This window comes from Numida meleagris, chromosome 13 (genome assembly GCF_002078875.1).
Source record: "Numida meleagris isolate 19003 breed g44 Domestic line chromosome 13, NumMel1.0, whole genome shotgun sequence".
Classification (NCBI taxonomy): Eukaryota; Metazoa; Chordata; class Aves; order Galliformes; family Numididae; genus Numida; species Numida meleagris.
Genome location: NC_034421.1, coordinates 1,848,708 through 1,863,358, shown reverse-complemented (window position 1 = coordinate 1,863,358; position 14,651 = coordinate 1,848,708). Strand labels below are relative to the sequence as shown.

At 47.0% G+C, this 14,651-nt stretch overlaps 1 long non-coding RNA gene across 22 annotated transcripts in view; it reads left to right on the top strand.

Annotated features, from left to right (window-relative positions):
* Window positions 1-14,651, top strand: part of LOC110405871 — a 162,510-nt gene that overhangs the window by 23,082 nt on the left and 124,777 nt on the right. The window contains exon 1 of one of the 22 annotated variants that reach the window (XR_002443144.1): window positions 9,818-9,840. The exons of 20 other annotated variants lie outside the window; for them this stretch is intronic. This is a non-coding gene — a long non-coding RNA (uncharacterized LOC110405871). Of the gene's footprint in view, window positions 1-9,817; window positions 9,841-10,284; window positions 10,304-14,651 lie in introns of those variants that run through there. One more of the 22 variants, XR_002443146.1, reaches the window with a different exon arrangement.

Sequence of the window (14,651 nt, the reverse complement as noted above, 5' to 3'; positions counted from 1 at the left end):
ATTTAGGTCTTCCACCACCTGCTATTTCAGGAAATATTTCCCTTCTAAGTGAATAAATTCTTTTGTCAATAACCTGGATAATGCCATTGTCACATTATCCACATTCCTGGGCTTTCCTCTTCCTATAGCCTGCAGCCCCTCTGTGGAGGGGGAGAATTGCACCCTGAAACCCGGAGCCGAGCTCAGAGGTGAACACTTGAACACTGAAATAGACACAACTCTCTACTAAACATCTGCATGGAGGGACCCCACTGAAAAGGCACAGTGATCCTTTACTGGAAGGATGCACATGAACCAAAGGAGTCTCCTGTGCAGCACAGGGTGCAGATGGATGGCTTGCTCTTGGTTGGGTGGTTGGACACGCTTTGGCTTGCTGGTGTGCTGGAGCTCCTTATGCTGATGCCTGGCTGTCAGCAGCTGGCTGGAAGGAATGAGATGTGGGCTCAAGGCTTGCTGAAAGCAGCTGATTAATTGGGCTGAAAGCACGAACTGAGTGGAAGGAGGTGCAGGTATGAACATCAGGTATCTCTTGTAATGGGTTGTAATAGAAAGTGGCAGAATATGCTGGCAATAAAACACAAAAATGAAGTGCGTTCCTTGAATCAATTAAGATCAATTAGCGGAGTGAAAGGTGCTGTATTGGTTGCAGCTAAAGCTGAATTTAAAGTTTTTTTTAACACTAGCAATTAAAAAAAAAATTGGCTTAATCTCCTGTTTCAAATCTGTTTGCAGTATTTGTATTCGGGGTCATAAATAATGAAATAACAGTGAGTTACTTGATATCAATCACCCCTCTCTCCTTGCTGCTGGAGTAGAATCACAGTGCGTGTGAGCACGAGCCCTGCAGTTCCAGCAGCCCATTGCACTGCCCTGGGACCTCGCTTTAGAGCTCTTTCATAACAGCATCCCCACCCGTGATTTCTTTTATTGACGCAAGAAAAGGAACAGGATTATATTATGCATTCCCTTAAAAAATATATTTTCTTGAATGCTGACCCATACTTCTATATTTACTTCTGCTTTTGTTTACTTACATTTGCTTTCATTTGGGCTGTTCCCAGTTGGCTGCGGAGGGAAGCCCTCATTGGAGGCATGCATACAACAGCGTCCTTCTGCTGAAATAGCTTGTTGGCTCAGAACTGACTGAGCTGGCCCAACAAAAAGATTTCTGTGGGTGTGAGCTGTATCTCCCTTAGGGGATGCGTGTGGTCAGGTTGTACCAAGTCTTCCCCTAATGCAAGCCAGCCCTGGGCTTGGGGGATTCAACCCCACTGGGGCTGCCCAATGGGCAGCGGGCGCTGTGCGGGGCTGCGGTGTGGTGTGGGATCAGAGGGAGCTCTGCATCAGCAGCCCTGGGCTCTGAGGTCCCGGTGAGGCGTTCCCCATTTCTGGCAGTATCAGATGAGAAAAGTTTGGCTTGTACAGAAAGGTTTGAGATGACTGTTGGCTTTTGGGCCTGGACTCCACCCTGCTCTGTGAGCATGGATCTGAATGTGAGCTGGACGGAGCACAGCTTTAAAAGCACGGGTGAGACCTCAGCTAGGGAAAAGCTTCTTGCCTTTAATTAAATTTTCCGTGCAGGCCTCTTCCTCTTGCAAGCTCCAAGAGGCAAACGCTTCTGGTCCTGAGCACAGTGTGTTCCCAGCCCTGGCATGGTGAGGCTCCTTGCGTTTGTGTCCTGGTTCAGCTAAAACCAGAATCTTTGATGAAGCAGAACAGTCTGGCACATGGCAAACCATTACTGTGAGATGTTTTTGGAAAAAGGCTGTTCTCCATTCTTCTGCCAAAAATATAAATTCTAAATCCATGAAACTGAATTTTGCCCATCCACTCAAACTGATAAAACAAAAAATGAAACCCAAAAACCTGTAGGTAAAACATGAGTGGAGGAGCTTTCTGGGGAAGGGAAGAGAAGAGAGAAATGTGGCAGCCTGCAGCAGAACCCCACATGGACAGCAATGTGAACTTGGTGCAATGAGAAGGGATTTTTGTTGGGATTCTTTTAAATGAGCAGGTGGGGTTCCTGCTGCTCTCCAGGAAGTCAAACTGTATCTGCTATATATTGTTTTAAATATCTCTTGTTTCAAATTGATGGTTCATTCACTGCAGGAAAAAATAATCTCAATATTGTTTCTGCTTCTTGACTGCAAAAAGAGGGGAGAGGAAACATCCATGGTGTGGAGACAGTCCCATCCCTGTAAAACAGATTGGATAAAATCCTGATCTGTTCTGTTTAAGTATTGGCACAAAAGTTCCCTCATTTTCCTCTCATCTGTATTTAAAAAAAGCATGTGTGCTTGCTCCGTCCTTTAACGATGCTTATGCAGGGATGAGAACTATGTGGTTTACACCAACATGGAAGTAACAATGAAAAAGCATGATTCTTCTTGTTCTTGCAAGACAAAGCTGATCTGTACTCTTGTGGTACTTCCACGTGCCAACACAAGTAGGGTGTGTATGAACGTGTCTCTGGAAGATGGAAACCATGAGGTAAATTTTGACACTTGTTCTTCATCTTACTGTTGTGCATCAATGCAGTGAGACCTCCTCATGGTCTCCAGGCTACAACTGGACTCTGAACATCAGTGGGATGGAGATTCATGAGATAAGAATTGCTTTTGTTTCTGAGATCTGCATTCCAGAGCTTGGGGCTCCTCTTGGACAGCGCCTTGGGAGGTGGGAGTGTTGCAGCTGGGGTGCAGCTGCTGGCTGGGGCTTGCTGGTGGATGCCCAAAGGAGCAGTTGGAAATTCTAAAGGATCCCAGCACTGATTCCTTTCTTTCTCCTAAATTAAAATAGTGTCTGTGCCACATTTGGGATCGCTTAACTTTAAAATGTACCCTCTAACAGTTTCCCCATAGGAGAAAACTGGGCCCAGTAAGATGGTGAAAATACTGAATGGCACTGCTCCAGGCTTGATTACAATGTGATTTATTCTGGGAACAGTGACCATCATTTTAGTATGTATTTATGAGGGTGGCGAGGGGCCTACCAGGAAGCATGATGTGAATCTCTAAAGCAGGGCAGCCCTCCAAGTTTGTTTATGCTAACTCTTGTAGCAAGGCGAAGAACAGTGAGGTAGGAGAATTTCCTCTAGTGTAAATGAGAAACAGCTTAAACCCTACTTCAGGATAATCCTGATTTCAGAGTGCATGTGAGCAAACACGCTGGTGGGAGTGAATGGCTGCACGTGGGAAAGAGGTATTTTTCCACTCCAGCTGCTGAGTTTGCTCTGGCCGGAGGCTTGGAGCTGAGCAGCACGGTTTGTCCGGACACGTCCCAGGTTTAGCATCTGAGGATGAGCAGCAGAGCTGGCAGGCTGCTTGCACCCAGCCCTGCCTATGTGCTAACCCACTCCTCGGGGGATTTGTCTGATGCAGACTTGTTGGACAGGCTGTGTGCTCTGCAGCCCAGCCTGTACCCATGCGGCACAAAATGGTGTTTTTTCCATTAAGAATGCTTGGTGGAGATGCAGCTGTTCTGGTTAAGGAGGATGCTGCTCTGCTCAGCCCCGCAGCGTGCCTGTGTGTGCCATGTGGGGTGAGACACAAACCCACCTCGAGGTGCAGCCTGCCCAGCCCTGTGCTCAGTGTCTGACCTGCGGCTGTGTGCATGGGCGGGCTGTGTGTCTTGGAGGATGACTTCTTGTTCCACTGTACTCCTCAAACTGCCGTGAGGTGTGATCAGTGCTGCGAGCACACGGAGGGACAGGAGTGATGAACTGCTCCATCTCTCTGTGGGCTGCAGGAGGGGATGTGGGCTGTATGCGAGTGCCTGGGATGGGAGGTGGTCTGTGTAGCGCCCAATCCAGGCGTGGACCTTGCTCACAGAAACTGTTGCTTATGAGGGCTGTTTTCTAAAGACAGTGTTAAGAAAATCTGTGCCAAATTTAGAAAGAGCAGGGAGAAGTTTGGTAATGCTTGTGAAATGTCACAGAGCGTTTCAGGGGCGGCTTTGAGTCCTTTTGAAATGGTTCTTATTGTGTTTTGCAGTGGAAGTAGGATTATGGTGTCACCTTGTAAATTAAGCAGACGCAGTGGTAGACTCTTCACAACAAAGGGCTGCTTTTAGTGGCGTGGATAAACTCTCAGATCCCAAGTAAGAATGAAAGTTTCCTGGAGCAACTAGCAAGCCAAATACGATGGGTGCAAAGCTGTACCTCGTTGTACTGAGCCTGCTCTTTTAAAGGCACTCCCGAGAAAGGACTGCTCCCTTGAAATTCCCATGTGCATGAACTAAGAAGGAATGGTGTTGTGTGGTAAAGAGGTGGGAAAACACCCTGAGGCCCAATTGAGGAGGAGAAACCACACGCAACGCAGTTATTGTCTATTCTGGGATGTTCTCCTCTTTACGACAACATCTGAATAAAAGCATTTGCTTATATCCTGCCGTGCTGCACATCTGAATCTGCTTTTGCTGACATCTGTGGTAAGATGTGTTATTAAAGCTGGGCTCGAGCCCATTGATGCATCCTCCAAGCACTCATTTCCCTGTGGAAGGCAGAGCGGCCTCTTTGGCTCTGGTGCCCCTTCTCCTGCAGAAAGCTTTGTGCTGGTGCAGTCAGTTTCCACCGGTATCTGTTATAGTGGAGGTTTCCTGCCAGCACAGTGTCACAAATGTACTGCGGCCAGTGGGGATGCTGGGCTTGCTATGATGACTCGGAGAGGCAGAACTGTATGTAGGATATATTCATACTGAAAGATCTGCCTTGCAACATACCTGGGGCGAACATGTGGCTTTAAGCTGATGAAATGGGTTACCACGATAATTGAAAACTAGTTGATCCATCCCAAGCTTTCCAAACAGCATTCCCAGCATGGCCATACGTGGGTCTGATAGCTCTGCCTTGGCACTACAGCAAGGTGGGCTCCAGCCCAGCACAGCCTGGCATGCTCAGCATCTTCCTCTGCACTCCAGGCCCTGGCAGAGGGATGCAGACCAGGGCAGGAGGCTGAAGCGATGCTGCTGCTTGCTGCACTTCCCCGTGGCTCTTGGATGCTTCTCTGCTCCTCTCCTTATCCTTGGCTGTGGCACCAAATTGCACTGGAAAAAAGAAACCTCTGGGAACGGCCTCCAGCAGCAGCACAAATTATGCAAGGATTTGGGCGAGTCCAAACTTGCTGTTCTTGAAAGTGAAATGCAAGGCCGGCTGCTTGTCAACTGCTTTTCCCAGTAACAGCAGCTGAAGCGCAAACACCATCATCCCCTGTGGACAATGAGAGAACAGAGGGCTGGGGAAGAAGCAAGAGGAAAAATGTTGAATTAAATGGTAGAGGAAAATAAGAGTTTTCTTGAACGGTTTTGTTGCAGCTGATTTTGTGTGTGGTGCCTGGAAATCGTGGTGATTTATCCACTGTTCATGCCAGAGCTGATTGGTGGATGTAGAGGAAGACGTAATTACATCCATCCTCTGCAGGGCTCGTGTACTGCTGGAGCAGGACAGAGGGAGACTGGAAGGAGTCCTGGGATGTCTGGGGTTAGGATGCTCAGGGCTGACCCTGTGGAGTGTTTTGGGTGAATGGCATCTGCTTTATGCTCTCTGCACTTGTTACCTCTTTCCTCCCCCTTGAGCACACCAAGCGAGCAGCCAGCCGGAGCTCTGGAAGGTTTGCTCTCATGAGAGCCAAGCTGTGGTTGGGTGGGGATCTCTCACAGAGATGTCACACCTCCAAGCATTACCCAAACCTTGCAAAATGAACCCTGCAGCAAACCTATGAAAGCGAGGAGAGGGGGGGAAGAATTGTGTTCTAGTGGAGCCGAAGACCATGGCCTCTTTAAATGTTATTAAGTTAATAATTAAGTGAATTTGGAGTGTGAACTGTGTATCCACTCTAAATGGATTAATGATATGAGAATTCATACGAAATTGCTGTGTTGATTTTTATGCTAATGGCTGTTTGAATATAAGCTGAACTATTAACCAAGGATAAGTGGAACTAATGTGCCAGTATTGCTATAGAAATGTAATGGAAAGGATGGTCGGCAATTTGCAGAGGGCCTCGTTTCTATGGAGTGGGCTGGGGGAACAAAAGCTGCCTCGGACAGGTGGGAGGGATGTCAGTCTGGGTGGGAGGGCTGTGAGGGGAGGGGTGCTCAGAAGAAGCACGTGTGGATGAAACAAAGCCCAAGGGAAAGGCAGAACTCTGCTGTCGTAGCGACGTGGGAGATATCCCCAGGTCAGGGTATGTGGTGTGAGATCAATAGTTTGTGCTGAGACTGCAGTTGGCAGCCAAGGAGCAGATGCTCCCAAGATCTTGGAGATGGATGAGTCTGTGTTTAATGCTATGTTTCAGGCAGGTCAGCCTTTCCCCAGCTCTGTGCTGTGGCAAAGGCAGTGCGGTGGAGGACAGGGCAGCTGCTCCAATGGCCCAGGAAATGTGGTGGAAAGAGGCACTGCGGGTAGGGACGGTGTGAGAACGAGCCGGGGAGATGCCAGCTGGCTGCCAGAATGTTTTTCCAAACAACAAAGCTGGTTGCTCGTGAAATCCCCATTACGTGAATTGTTTAAATGTAAACTGGACAGAAGCACTTAAGAAAATACCGCAGAGCGTATCCCTGCTTTGGCAAGCTGGGACGAGCGAGTCAGCCTTTCCAGCTCTTCCTTCTTGGAGGAGATGACTGAAATAAGGACCAGGCTGAGCGTGCCAGCTGCCGTCCTGGTGCCGCGCATCCCTCCCTCTCTCCCCTCTTGGAGGCTGGAGCCTGTGTCAGGGTGAAGGCAGGCTGGGACAGGGCACTGAGGGGAAGGAGAGGAGTATTCCTGCACATTAGGAATGGTGAACTGATGGAGCTCTTCAGGTGTGGTGTGTCGCTTTGCATTTCCTTGGTCTTTGTAAAAGTCAGGGGAAAAGATGCTTCTGCACTCAGAGGGTGTCCCAAGTTGGAAGGGACCCATAAGGATCCTCGAGTCCAATGCAGATTTCAGAGCTAGGTATCAAGCTGTCCGAGGAGCAATCTGCTCCTTGTAGAACAGTACCCACCCCTGCTCCCCAGGGACTGGCCATAAGCTGTAGATTTAACATGGCTTTTGATGTGGCAATGAAGCTGTGAGTTCTCTAATGCTCTCATGTGATTGCCAGAGACTGGAAAAGAACTGGAGCTCTCTGGGAGCCACTGATTCTTGACTGGAAGCAAAGTTAGTTCAGGCTCCATAGGCTCGTACATAAAAACTAGCAGTGCCTTGTCAGACAATAAATCAGTGCTTGGAATTTATAAGCAGGTAGTGCATTATCAACCTGGAACTGGGTAGGTGATTAAGGGCATTGTCCGTAATATAATGCTGTTGATATTTAAAGAAAATGTAAATAAATCCTTAATTGTGGTTTTCATCCTTTTTGTGGCTTCTCTGCCAGAACCACAAACAAACAATAGCAGTATATAGTTGCTTGGGAGTTAAGCTGCTTGATTAGCTAATCTCATCTGAGTCATAATGATAAACTAGATTGTATGTAGTTCGTACTTCATTAATGTTAGTATGGCTGCGCTTCAAGGTCAGAATTTTTATTCCTCTAACTTCATAAAAATGCATGCTTGAAAGAATCTGAAGTTCCCTTGTATTATACATTGCAGGAAACACCCAATATTCATTGTTCAGAAGCATGAAATATACAATGCATCTTACAGCTCTGGGTGAAATCCTTCCATTATTGATTTGGGTCTGATTATGAACACACCAAACCTTGATTTCTTGTTCCAGTCAGAGCCCAGTCTCCTCATTCTGTTTTGCACTTGGAGTAATATACCATTTGACATATGGGATGATATGCAGATAGCTCTTGTAAAAAGAGAGGATGGAGGAGGGCAGGCTGTGAAGGACTGCATCCAGCAACAGTGGGTGCTTCCATGGGCATGAGAAGCTTGGTACGGTGGGATCACCAGCGGAGAAGGTTGGGAACAGCTTAACACTGCAAGCTTCTTTTTCCTGTGTGTCCTTTCAGTGCCAGACATATGTGCAGCCCTTAATGAGGCTTTCATTATTGCTACTTAATATGCAAGTTGTTTTAGAGCAAGTGAAACTTGCCATGGTAATGAACACTTAAGCAAAACGCATTTTTCTTCACTGGCCCATTACTACCTAGAGATAGCTAATATCTGGTAAATGATTTTTCTCCCAAAGATAATGCCCAACTAAGCTGTTAATGCCTCCTCCCATGCAAAAGTGATGCCAGGTCCTCTAAAAGTAGGAGCTTGGCTTTGGGACTCTGATATCTAAAAACAGAACACAGTGTCTTGCAACCCTTCTTCTCGCCTTTGGTGCCTTCAAGAGATGCCAGGGTTATGCTTTGGAGCTTTCCTCCAAAGTCATCAGAGCTCAGCAGTCGCTGCTTGTTTTGCTTTGCTTGTTCTGAAGGTTAAAATTCTCAGTTAATTAAATGCTTTCAGTAGGTGAGGCTCTCAGAAAGGTGCCAAGAACAACAGGCCTCAGGTTGTGGCTGCCAACCGGTGGCGGTGTCACAGCGCGGAGGGGCAGCAGCACCCTGAGGATGCCCTGCCTGATGCTTTGGGTTAGGACTTCCCTTACAAGCTGCAATCCTTATGCACTTGTCATTGAAGCAGATCCTCTCGGAGGAAAAGGTGACTGGTGCACAGCTTCCTGCCCATCTCTGACAAGCACTGTGATGGCCGCTTGTCTCTGCAGGGTTAAACCTGGTTGTCGTTTGAGCTCAGCTACAAGGAGACGCTGGCCCTGACAGCAGTGTGGTTTGGCCACAGTAGAATTGAGCAAAACCTTTCTGAATGCAGAGAAGAGGATTAAACACTCCCTTCCCCCACCCAATTTATTTGCAAGGTTTTCTGTTTTGTAGAGCTGTCACACTGCAGATGTACCCGTGCGTGCCCAGCCCTGGCACCCTGAAAGACAGAGGGGAAACTCAGCTTGGGAACTGCAAGAATACACATCATGTTTCCCTTTCTGGTTCTAAGTATGCAGGTTGCTCTGAAAGTAATGCCTTCTATTTATTTCTGTTGAAACAGTAACAGATACAAAGAGCACAAGAACACTGTTTAACAGAGCAAATTCTCAGCTGCAAACCACTATTTTTCAACATAGTCACCACTGTTAGCTGCCAGCAATGAACAAGGGCCTGCATGCTGCACTCAGAGGAATCTGTACCAGTGGAGGTGACCTACGGTCACCACTGCTGAAATGCACTGCCCACCACCTCAGTGTGCTCACATCCACTGTTTAGTCTCCTTCAACACTGGCGAGCATGGATGAATGTCAGTAGGTGCCACTTCTTCTGCATGGGGAAATTCTATTCTATACTTTTGCACTTCCATGTCAGGTGCCATTCTGTCAGGGTGCCCCTCTGCTGCCATCTGTCACACGGCATCAACATGTCACGGAATGGTGGTGGGATGGCTCAGCCTCTTGCCATCTTACAAACATCTGCCTCTGATGCCATGGGCCAACATTGTAAAGTAGGAGGCATTACTTTTGGAGCAGCCCTCGTATTTCTTTGTGCCTGAGCTGAGTCCAGCTGCAGCCCCGTGTAAGGGGAGGAGCAGCTGTCCTCGTGTGCTGCACAGACTCAGCCCTGAGCACGGTGCCCCTCTTCCCCCAGCACCAGCCCATTCCTCACCCAGCACAAGAAGGCCCTCTGCAAACTCCTGGGGAAAAAAAGAGCTTGGATTGCTGTTCTGTATCCAGATACAGAGATAAAAGTCTAGAAAAATCACTGTTAATACAAATTAAGAGCAGAGCTAGCTGAGATCCTCGTGTCATTGCATGCTCCTGGCAACTGAAGCTGAAGAATGCTACCAAAAATCACAGGGCTTGAGATAGAAATCGTGTGAGCCAGCACTACCCTCCCCGTGAGGTCCTGTGCTCCTTCCGAGGAGGTAACTGTACTTCTACAATTACTCCATTACAAGATAAATCAGTGGGAAGGATCAGATGTGATAAATGGAAGGGAGTTGTGTGATGACTGAGATTGATGGCCGGAGGGGGCTGACTCAGCCCTCCTTGCAGTGCTGTGTGTGCCCCATCATGCTGCTCCATTCAGGGCTCGCTCTGGAGGAGGCACACTGTGTCCTGGCTCCCTTTGGAGAGCTGCCACAGTCAGTGTTCCTTGGACTGGGGAGATGGGGAGGGTGGCACAGCAGCTGGGAGGTGAAACCTGTACGTGACCATAGAGCACAAAGTGGTAGTTTCCTTCCCTTGATGAAGGAAAAGACCAATTCCATCTCTGTCTGGCCCAGGTGATGCTTCTGAAGTTAGTTAAACTTGCCTTTGGACTGCAGAGTGATACTTAGCCTGTCAGATCCTATTGATTTCAGCATATCAGCATTTTGTGGCAATATTGTAAGTATATTACAGCTGTTCAAACCGTGCTTCCCGAGGCTCTGTGCTGTTTGATCTGTGAATGATTTACAAACTGCTGCTGGTTTCTGAGCTCACCATTAGGTCTGGGCTGTGCAGTTATTTGGAAATGTGTATGATTGGAGCAAATCACTGACAGCACACGAAGTGCTCCAATGTGGGGGATGATCTGAAGCACAAAGGATAAGTGAGTGACAAATGAGCGCTGAAACACCAGTAAAGCACAGCTCCTGAATCCAATTTGTACCTGTTCTCCAGGTGATCTGGTGATTTATTATTTGCGGAGTGTTTTTACTTTGTAATTTTGGTGGTTACCACCATCCCTAAACAGGAAAAAAAGTGCAAAGGGAAGAATGGGTGCTGAGATGGAGCTGTGCCAGCCTGCAAGCTTCTGCCTCCTTCTGGGGTCCCTGACTGATTTTTCCCATAATTACTGTTGGTGTTTTGACCAGGAATGTGGAGTGAATTTTGATGGTTGTCAATTACACCAAGGGGCTGTGAACTCTCTGTAGTGCAGGACTGAAATACAGGCTTGGCCATTTGACTAATTATGCTCTCAAAGTCAACAGTTGAAGGAAAATCTAAGTGCCTGAGGCTGCTCCATGTTGACACTTGATGTCCAGTTTGTCCCTGAGTCATAGAATCATAGGACTGTTTGAGTTGGAAGGGACCTTTCAAGGCCATCTGTCCCACTGCCTGCACTGGGCAGGGACACCCACAGCTCCATCAGTGCTCAGATCATCCCCGACCTTGGGTGTCTGCAGGGATGGGGCACCCTATACCACTGCCTCACTGCCCTTATTGTAAGAAATGTCTGTCTTACACCCAGTCTAAATCTGCCCTCTTAGTTTGAAACCATTTCCATTGTCCTGTCACATCCTGCGTGTTGTTTGGAGGAGTGCTGGTACAGAGCATGCAGCTCTGATGGACTCTGCTGTGTACTTGTTTCAAATGTACCCAAAACAAAGCATGGAGGGAGATTTGGGTTTAGACTTGGGAGTGCTGGGGGTGTAAAGGGAGTAAGTGTGTGCCCTGGTGGGAGACGGAAGGAGAACATATGTTGGTACTTGTTAGGGAAAGGCTTTGGGAACAGATTGTGCTTAGTTCACCTTTCACTTGTACTGGTTGTATTGGAGCAGTTCAGTACAGCACTGAGGAAAGACAAGCAGAAAGTCTTACCCCCAGAAAGGCATTTCTTGGCAGAAGGATACCAGCTGTGGCCTGTAGGTTGCAGCAGAGTGTATGCTTTTCATTAGGGGATACCACTTCATCCTTAGTTTTCCCAAGTTGGAATTCCACAGTGAGATAAGCCAACACGTATTTGGCCTTATTGCTAAAAATAAAGATGAATGACCAAAACACAGCATCCTTGCCCTTGCTGGCCAGATGACCGGCAGAAGGATGTTGTTTCTTCTGGTTTTTGCTCCATGGGTGTGAGCTGTGGGGAGTGGTTCAGAGCACATGGAGCAGCACAGTGCCTTCCCATGGGATGCTGCCATGCTTCCTCCTGGGCATCTCAGCCAAGATGCCAGGGCTTTGCACAGAGCCTCTTTGCCGAGCCTGTCCCACCAAAAATGGTGGTAAGGATGGAGATGTACCATAAGGAACTATGGGAAAACATGGTCCTGGAGGTCCTGTTCCATTAGCTCAATCACAGTTCTCCATTTTCTTTAATGCACTTTGGATCTGGCCCAAAATTTCTGTCAGTGCTGTCCTTCTGTGCAGTTGTCTGCTAAGCTCAAGTATCACGTAGCAATGGAAATGCAAAAAAACACGGCTCTGTGTGTAGTGCTGCAGTGGGAAACTGCCCCATGTTAATAGGATCCTGCCATGTGCTGCAGGAGTGAAAAACTTCAGCAGATGGTGGTGATGTAACTTTCTGGATGTAAAGGCTGGAAGAAACAACCGCTTCATACATCAATTTCGTTCATCGATTACTCACAAAACATTAAATATGGGCAAGACAAAAAAATACAAAACAAAATTGTATGGACATTTTGATGACAAAGTGTTCTGGTTTGCACCAGGAAATGCTGAGAAGAACCCAGCGCTCTGTAGAGTTGGTTGTAAGCATGTGAAAATATATGAATGCCAATGGAAATTATTGACCGAACAATCTCCTTTTTGGTGGGAAATATGTTTTATCAATAATTGTACTGACCTGCTTGAAATACTCAGGGCAGAATGGGAAAAACAGGCAGAACTCTGGACAATTCAAAGTGTATTTAGAACTGGCTGGAAACCAGAAGTCATCCTGAAATTTTATTTACAGAAAAAGCAGTCTGCTTCTTCAGGGATTTATTTGGTTCAAGGCCAGAAAGGACCATGAGAACATCTACTCTGACGTTTTGTTTAATGAAGGCCAGTGACCCCCTATATTAGTCTGAAGATGTATAGTTGGTTCTTCTTTTCTTTAAGAAAAGTAACTTGGATTTAGTTTTGGTTTTTTAATATGCTTAAAATTGCAGAATCAACCATTTCCTCAGTAGAATCACGCAAGCCGTTTATATCTTTTTCTATTAAATTGCATTCATAATTGCTCACTTAAAATTGTTTGGCTTCACGTTTAGGACCTTGGTGCTGGTTCTGCCGTCCTTCATTTGATGAAAGGTTCCTTTGATACCCACTGCTTTCTTTTGTGTGCACAAACACGGTATTAAATCACCTTTCCATTGTTTTGCTGGTTAATTAAACGGATTAAACTCCGTAAATAATATATAAAATATTTTGCCGAATGGCTTCAAACTTTACCCACACCAATCTTCAGCAGCCTTAAAAAAAAAAAAAATGCAAGCAATAAAACACAACAGGTGCTATGCGCCGAGATAAAAATCTCCCCCCCGGTTCTATTCTTTTCATGGACTGAAGGATCAAATTTGCTTCAGGGAAAGAAGAAAATTCTTAAAGAGAGGGCTTGCATTCAGTTCATTCCAGAGCTTAGTTCTGGCCTAGCTCCCAGCTTTCCACCTTCCCATGCATTCCTTCTTGCAGCAATGGCCGATGTTCCTCGCTGAGAGCTGCGAAACTCTATTTGCCTGCATTAAATAGCACCATGAGTGCCCAGAATCTCCCCGTAATGCGCGTTGCTCTCCACGATGAGCTTCTTACCTTCTGCTGTTGGCTCCTGCTGGTTTGGAGCTAGGCCCGTGCACTGCGTGACACACCGCGGCCTCACACTATGTGCAGCCTTCCCTTGGCAGATGTTCCGCAGTGTTCTGCTGAGCTGACTCACCCAACTCCGCGTGCGTTACGTCTTTGCCGTTATCTTCATCAACCAAACTCGTAATCTCATCAAAGAATGAAATTAGATGTGTATGATAGGCCTGTTTTCCGTAAACCGTGGTTACTGGTGTTAATTATATTGCTATACTTTATTCTTTTTAATTACTTTTATTAATTGAAGTTTGTATCAGCTTTGCACCGCTTTGCTGAGCGCTGTGCTGGCCGGCTGGCTTACAGTTATTACCTGCTTCATCTCTGTTCTTTTGACTCTTGGCACTATGTTAGCAGTCACCCAGTGCTTAGGACTGCCCTTGGTTTTAGCGCATTTATTACAAGCTAACTTCAGCAGCTGGATCTCTGAGCTCAGCTCCTTGACATCACCAGTATTAGGAGAGCTTCTGCACCATCACTTCGCTGTGAAGGACTGGAGGGGTCCTCCACCACAGCAGTCCGTCCCTTGGGAACTCCTCTGCATCAGGGCTATATTCGTGTTAAACTGGCAGAGATTCTCACCTCCTGTCTTCATTGTTGACTGAGTGATTGTTTTAGTTCTACTTCTTATGTATGGGTAAAATCTGATGGGAGAAGCCTGCCATCAGAAGCAACAGGACAGTGGTATCCAGCACATCAGCAACACCAACCTCCAGAAGTATCTCTCCTGTATAGGTTTCAGTAGTGCTGCTGTAGTTGACAGAGGGTGGTGCAGCTTGAGGGTGGTGTTACTCCAGCAGTGCTGGCCACCCTGGGACCTTCCAGGTGTCCATCAGAGTGACATCCATTGCTCTGCCTGCATAGGCCATGATATAGTGTTTCTGGGAAGGAATAGCTGTTCTATGTGGGTTGTGATGGACACCTCTGTGGTGTGACGGCTCCATGTGAGCACAGCTCAAAGCAGCCTCAGACACGCTGTTTTCCACGTTTTGTTTGGTTTGTTATGCAAAACTCTGAGCATCTCTTACACATGCTATCCAGCCAGAGGTGTTTTCCATGAGCGCGCCGCAAAGCAATGCGTTCTGTATATTTTACCCTCTATTTTAAGTAAAAATTAAATACAAGTCCTTATGACAATTAATTACCTGTTATTCCCACGTAGCTAGGATCATTTGCC